Source organism: Anser brachyrhynchus (genome assembly GCF_964034855.1).
Source record: "Anser brachyrhynchus genome assembly, chromosome: 17".
Taxonomy (NCBI): domain Eukaryota; kingdom Metazoa; phylum Chordata; class Aves; order Anseriformes; family Anatidae; genus Anser; species Anser brachyrhynchus.
The window spans coordinates 690,292-695,871 of record NC_137710.1 but is presented as its reverse complement, the minus strand read 5'-3'; the positions used below and the strand labels follow the sequence as shown (position 1 = coordinate 695,871).

The following is a 5,580-nucleotide window of genomic DNA, read 5'->3' as shown; positions in this document are numbered from 1 at the left end:
CGTGCCCGGGGGTGCTCTATGTGCCTGCCCAGCCGGGACGCTGCCCCGTGCTGGTGTGCCCCCAGCCCCCTCACCTGCGTGTGCCCCCAGCCAACACGGCGCTGCCGTGCAGAATCCCACTGTACGGGATGAAGCGTGCGTTGCTGAGACTTCTTGGCATTAGGTAGTTCACCACTGCTTGGATTTGCCCATGTTCACTTGCCCAGGAACTGACTTTAAAACAACAAAGAAAACAGGAACACGTCTGGCTGGCAAGAGGAGGAATGCTGTAGGAGTACGGAAACTTGATGCCAGTGGCAGGAGGAGCCTCAGCTCTGCAAAAGAAGAAATGAGGGGAGTTCATCCAAGCGGGTCTGGTCCCTGCAAGCAGCAAGGTCTTTTCTCCAGGCCAAGAGCTACAGCCAAGCCACAGGATGAACGTACATGTGCTGGGTAACAGGGGGTATGTGCAGGAGACAAACGTGTCTAAAAACTATGTAGGCAATAACAATGGCACAAAAACTATTGAGAGTTCTCCTTTCCTTCCCCAAGGATGACATTTCTAGCTCTGTTTGCTTAGGATTTGAGTATCCTAAGTTCTTCCTTCTTCTCTTTTCTCATTCAGCCTTTATGATGTTAGCATTTGGTGTGCTTTTTCACACTTACTCCCTGACACTGAAGAGAAAAACTTCTGCAAGTGGCGAAGAAGGACCGACAGGCCGGGGCAGAGTCCAGGCAGTGTGCGCAGGAACTCCTGCAGACACCAGCTGTTCCCGGGACTTAGCATCTACCTTTCTACCAAAAGGCCGTGGGGGGTGATTCAATGACAGCAGGCTGTGAACTAAAGTCTCCACTATCTCTTTCTGCCCTTCCAGCACGAGGGAGAGCAGGAACAGCTCTGGAGAGACAGCAGGATATTTTCTTTTTTAATCTACAATACATAGAGGCTACCAGGTGCTCAGGGCTTCCACAGGGACACACAGCTATTCCCTTGCATTAGGAGGCATGGGTCTGACTGTCTGCCTGAATGCATCTCCTCTGTTTCAGTGCCTGGGTTCTGGTGGGTGTGCTGCCTTCCCCGCGTGAGGAGTTGCTTGCTCCAGCTTTCTGCTGCTGAACTCCCGGGGCTTCTGATATCTGCTCAGTTTAAGTGCAGAGGAATGAGGGGAAAAAAACCACTAATTCAACTTCTTGCATTTGACCTGTTGCATTCAACCTGCAGCATCCTCAGCATCAGAAAACAATTCAAAATGTAAAGCCTTGGGTAGGCAGAAGTCTGTGCAGGTGGAACAGCAGAAGACTGAAGGATAACGGTGACACAGAGAAGGAGTTTGAGCCTTTTGTGTGCCGTGGTAGTGTCGGGTTAATTCAGAGAGGAACCAGCCCCTGGACCTTAAACTAGCCTGCTTGCTGGGCCGTGCGCGGGGGAGAACACCTCACTCGGCCAAACAAACTTGCAGCGCCTCGACACTTCAGTATTTTTGCAGCATTTCTGAGTCTAATTGAGTGCAGAAGCAGAAATGACAGGGTACAGCTGAGGACTTGGAGGCTGCCTGCCCACAAATGCTTCACCAAAGCTGGATTGTTCGGCCCCACAAATGATCCGCAAGCAGATGGGGAGAGGCTTTGCTTGTTCCACGAAATCTGGGCTGGAGCAGGCAAGAGAAAGTGCAGCAGAGAAAATGGTTGTGCTGGCACGTGAGGGGGAGCCACCAACCGACCCAGGTGAAGGTGCTGGCAGGGCTCTGCTCCCTGTCCACAGAAGTCACTGGCAGCAGCAGGCCCCGGCCCACGGCCATCAGCCCGGCTACGCACCGTGCACTCCCGTGCAGGGGGCGATGCCCCGGTGGTGTCCCCTCAGTGCCGAGCGGCGGCAAAGGAGAGCACCACAGGTGCCACCTGCTGAGCCCCAGGACATGCTCACAGGGGCTTAGGGACACTGCCTGCACCCAGCAGACAGGGAAGAGGAGGTTTGTATACAGCAAAAGGTTTTTTTTTCCTCCTTTTAAATAAGGTTAATTATTTATTCATGCACAAAACACAGGTTATTGTTTGCTAAACAAATCTGTGCACCAGTCTGTGTGCATCTCTCCGTATGTGCCAAGCACCCTGTTTCAAAACAAGTTGTGTCTCCGTCACTTCATAACTCCCTTTCTGCTCCCAGCTCAGCTTGGCCCTCAGAGAGCCCCATTCTATCCCACAGGGTGAGGAGAACCCAGCGGGGAAGGGGATGAGACCCGCATCCCGCACCAGGGGACATGCAACAGCCTGCCACTGTCATGTCACAGCCACCACCATCCTGCAGTGCCCGGCGGGGCAGGAAACATCCTGCAGGGAGAGCTCTGCCTTCTCTGCTCTCACTGGTTTAATTCATGAAATAATTTCAGAAACGAAATCAGGACTACTGGCATTAGGAGACTCTGCATCTCTGCAGCAGCCCAGGCATAAAACTAAAGCCTCACAGGGTTTTGTTATCACAACACCACACTGTTAAATGTCCTAAGCAATCTTTTTTTAAGGAAAACAAGTCTTTAGAAACAGAGGTGACCCTAGAAGTGATAAGTGAAGAGGTGCACCTGAAAGTCTGTTATCAGCTATTTGTGCCTGGCTCTGCTTCAGATTTCTCATTTCGATGTGACGGCAGCTGAAAATTGGATAGATACTGACTTCACCTCAGACAAGACTTTCTCTTTTTGTCTTCAAGGGCAACTTAAGAGCTTTACCCTCTGAGGTCATAGAGAACCGCAGGATGCTAGAGAAGGAGCTTTCAGGAGAGGGAATCAGTGCAGAAGTGCAGCATATTTTGATAATTAAACTACAAACTATAGGAAGTGTGAGGGAAGCTGGAAAAGCCTAAGTTTCAGGAGGCTTGTTCTTAAAATCAGGTATTGATGAGGGTTTTTCTTGTGGACAAAAAGCAGGTTTACTTTCCAGCACTGTCTCTCAAAACCATGACCTGTCCTCACAGCCGCCCCCAGCCCTGGCCACGGGTCTGCCAAAGGACGTGGGCCCAGGGAGATGCTCGCTTGTGGGAAGCTTGGGAGGTTCCCTCTGGCGCTGCAAGGGCTTGTCCCTGGGAGACCCTGCCCAAAACAGGGAGAGAGGAGGAGGCAATGGCCCAGAGATACAGGGAACAAGCCCTGGCCTGCGGCCTGTGGGGCGAGGAAGGGGCTGGGGGCTGGGAGAGGGCGGCCTCGGAAGGGGAGAGGCTCCGAGGGAGGCGCTGGGGAAGAGGCAAGGAGAAGCGGAGAAGCATCTGGTGAGACAAGCAGGCGCTGGAGATGAGGTCGACGCAACAGCCAAGATGCTGCTGGATTAGCTGCCTCCCGGAGTGGCATTTCAATTCCCCGGAGAAAGCCTTGAAGACGGTGTGCTCAGGGACACGTACTTCTATCAGCTTCATCTATTTTAGCAGCAGCTCCCAAGAAAAATGGACAAAGGTATGAATGTCCTTCTGACTCCTACAGCAGAGCCTTGCAACGTGCCCTGTTAAAATGTGAAAATAACGTGTAGGACATATTTGCTGTGCCTACTTGTGTGTCTGGTGTATGCCTGCTGGTTCTAGTGGGTCTAGCATGTGTCAGAGCGAGTTGCGTGTGAGCAAACTGATCTGCTCACATGCAGTGCATCTGCCTGCAGAAACACAGAACTCTGGCAAACCCAACTGTCTCGCCAAGTCAGCCAGACAACAGTAAATCCAGCTGAGCTCTCTGAATTAGCAGTTTAATTCTTTAGGAAACAGTACAATAAATACTTCAAAGTGTTCCTAAACATAAGCATCTTTTACTTTGACTCACGTAAGCAATATGATAATTCAGATGAAATCATATAAACACCTACACACATTTATCTGACTTATTTTTGCTTTACAAATGCTTTGCAAGGGAGCTGTTTCTCTAGCAGATCAGCATCATGAGTCTGCTCGTGGTTTCTTCGCTGTAGCACTGAGCTCCTACTTTCCTAGGACAACCTATTCTCTTCTTTTCCAACTGTTCTGGAGTTTTACAGGGTCTTTTATCAGGGAGCTCCCTGCCTGCCCACGGCCGTCTCTACAAGTTCTCAGCACCTGGTTTCTCTGCTCAGTGCTGGGGACGCTCAGCGCTCTCAGTGCCCGCAGGGATACGTACCTTGCCCTGGACACCAGGCAGAGCAACATCCACACGTGCCAAATGGGCATTCAGTCTGACAGGAGGAGATGGAGAGAAAGAGTCCCCGACCACAGGCAGAGCCAGCAAGCTGCTTGTCCTCACACTGCTGCATCCCCTGGAAAGGCGTCCAGGTGAGAGCCTGAGCCTTCAGAGACTCCTTCAGCTGTTCTCCAGTGTTCTCCTGCCGTGTTCTCCCTCCATGAGCGTGGCTTACTTTATTTCTGAGTAGGTTACAAAGCAAGCTGTGCCACACATTTCCCAGCACCCAATGACAAAACAACGTGCCCCAAATTCTTTTTTCTTTTTTTTTTTTTTCCTCGCACTGTTTCATCCATTCATGAATGGTGAGGAGGGGTTAGGCTGTCACGGAACTTCATCAGTGAGTGCCTGGGAGTGCTGCTGTTAAAGAGGACGACAAACGAGCAAAGGGGCTGTAAGCAGAGCAGAGAGCCCAAAGAGCACCACGACAGAGACTGCAGCAGGCCGGTGGGAACGCCCTCACTTCCCTCTGCTTCGTTCAAGCAGCTTTCCAGAGCAACGCTGCTCTTTGTCTCTCCCAGTTTTAGAAATAAGCACGGGCAGTTGAGCTGTCCGTGCCACTTGGGCACGACCCCCAGCCGCCGTGACAGTCCCTCTGCAGAGCCAGCGCCGGCCGGAGCTGGTGGAGCGGCTGCAGCTCCTGCTGGGTGCGGGGAGCCAGGAGCACACTGCTGGGGAGCCAAGGGCTTCAGCGGCTTTATCAGCCCAAGCCGAGGTGCTCTCACCGCCTGCCAGCTTCCCTTGGCTTTCAATATTTCATCAGGGGCCACTGCAGCACCGTGCCACCCCACCTCCTCTCCGCGGCCTCGGGGCAGGGAAGCGGCAGCATCACCGCAGCTGGACTCTCACCCACCTCTGTTTTCTGGAGTTATTCCTAGCAGACACCTTCCCAGGAGAGGAGCAGCCCTTCCCTGAAACCTGCTTACTTTCCAAACTCGGGCTGCCATAGCAACACGGTACAGCGAGTTAGCTGGGATCTTCCCCCCGTGCCTCCGTTAAGCTCCGTAGCAGGAGCGCAGCTTCTGAACCACCGCATCTCTTCAGTCTCTGTTTTCGTCTGTTGTTGTTGTGTTTTTTTCCGTAAACACACATCAAATACAATGTGTGAAACTCAGCCCTGCTAAGTGGGGAAGCTGAGTTTTGTAGACTCATCCTCTGCTAGCAGAAACGGTGCAAGCCTCCCACGGGACCTGCCGCCGGGACGCCACGCAGCTACCAGAGCCCTTAAGGAACGGTCCCTGAGCACACACACAGCTTGAAAGAGTGTCAGCTGGGCTCCCCGGCTTCTGTGAGACTGGTTTCACACCTGACCAAAGCCTCCCTGATCTCACTTCGTTTCATAAGGAGCTGATGCTTTTTTCTGATACTTTGATGGATTTTTTTCCTTTAATACCAAAAACTGACACATTACTAA

The 5,580-nt window shown here is 52.2% G+C and overlaps 1 long non-coding RNA gene across 1 annotated transcript; it reads right to left on the bottom strand.

Moving 5' to 3' along the window:
- Positions 1 to 2,635: 2,635 nt before the first annotated feature.
- Positions 2,636 to 5,240, bottom strand: LOC308179210. Its single transcript, XR_013940283.1, has 2 exons — positions 5,093 to 5,240; positions 2,636 to 4,526 (listed from the first exon to the last, which is right to left on the bottom strand). It is a non-coding gene; the product is annotated as an uncharacterized lncRNA (long non-coding RNA).
- Between the last annotated feature and the right edge of the window lie 340 nt (positions 5,241 to 5,580).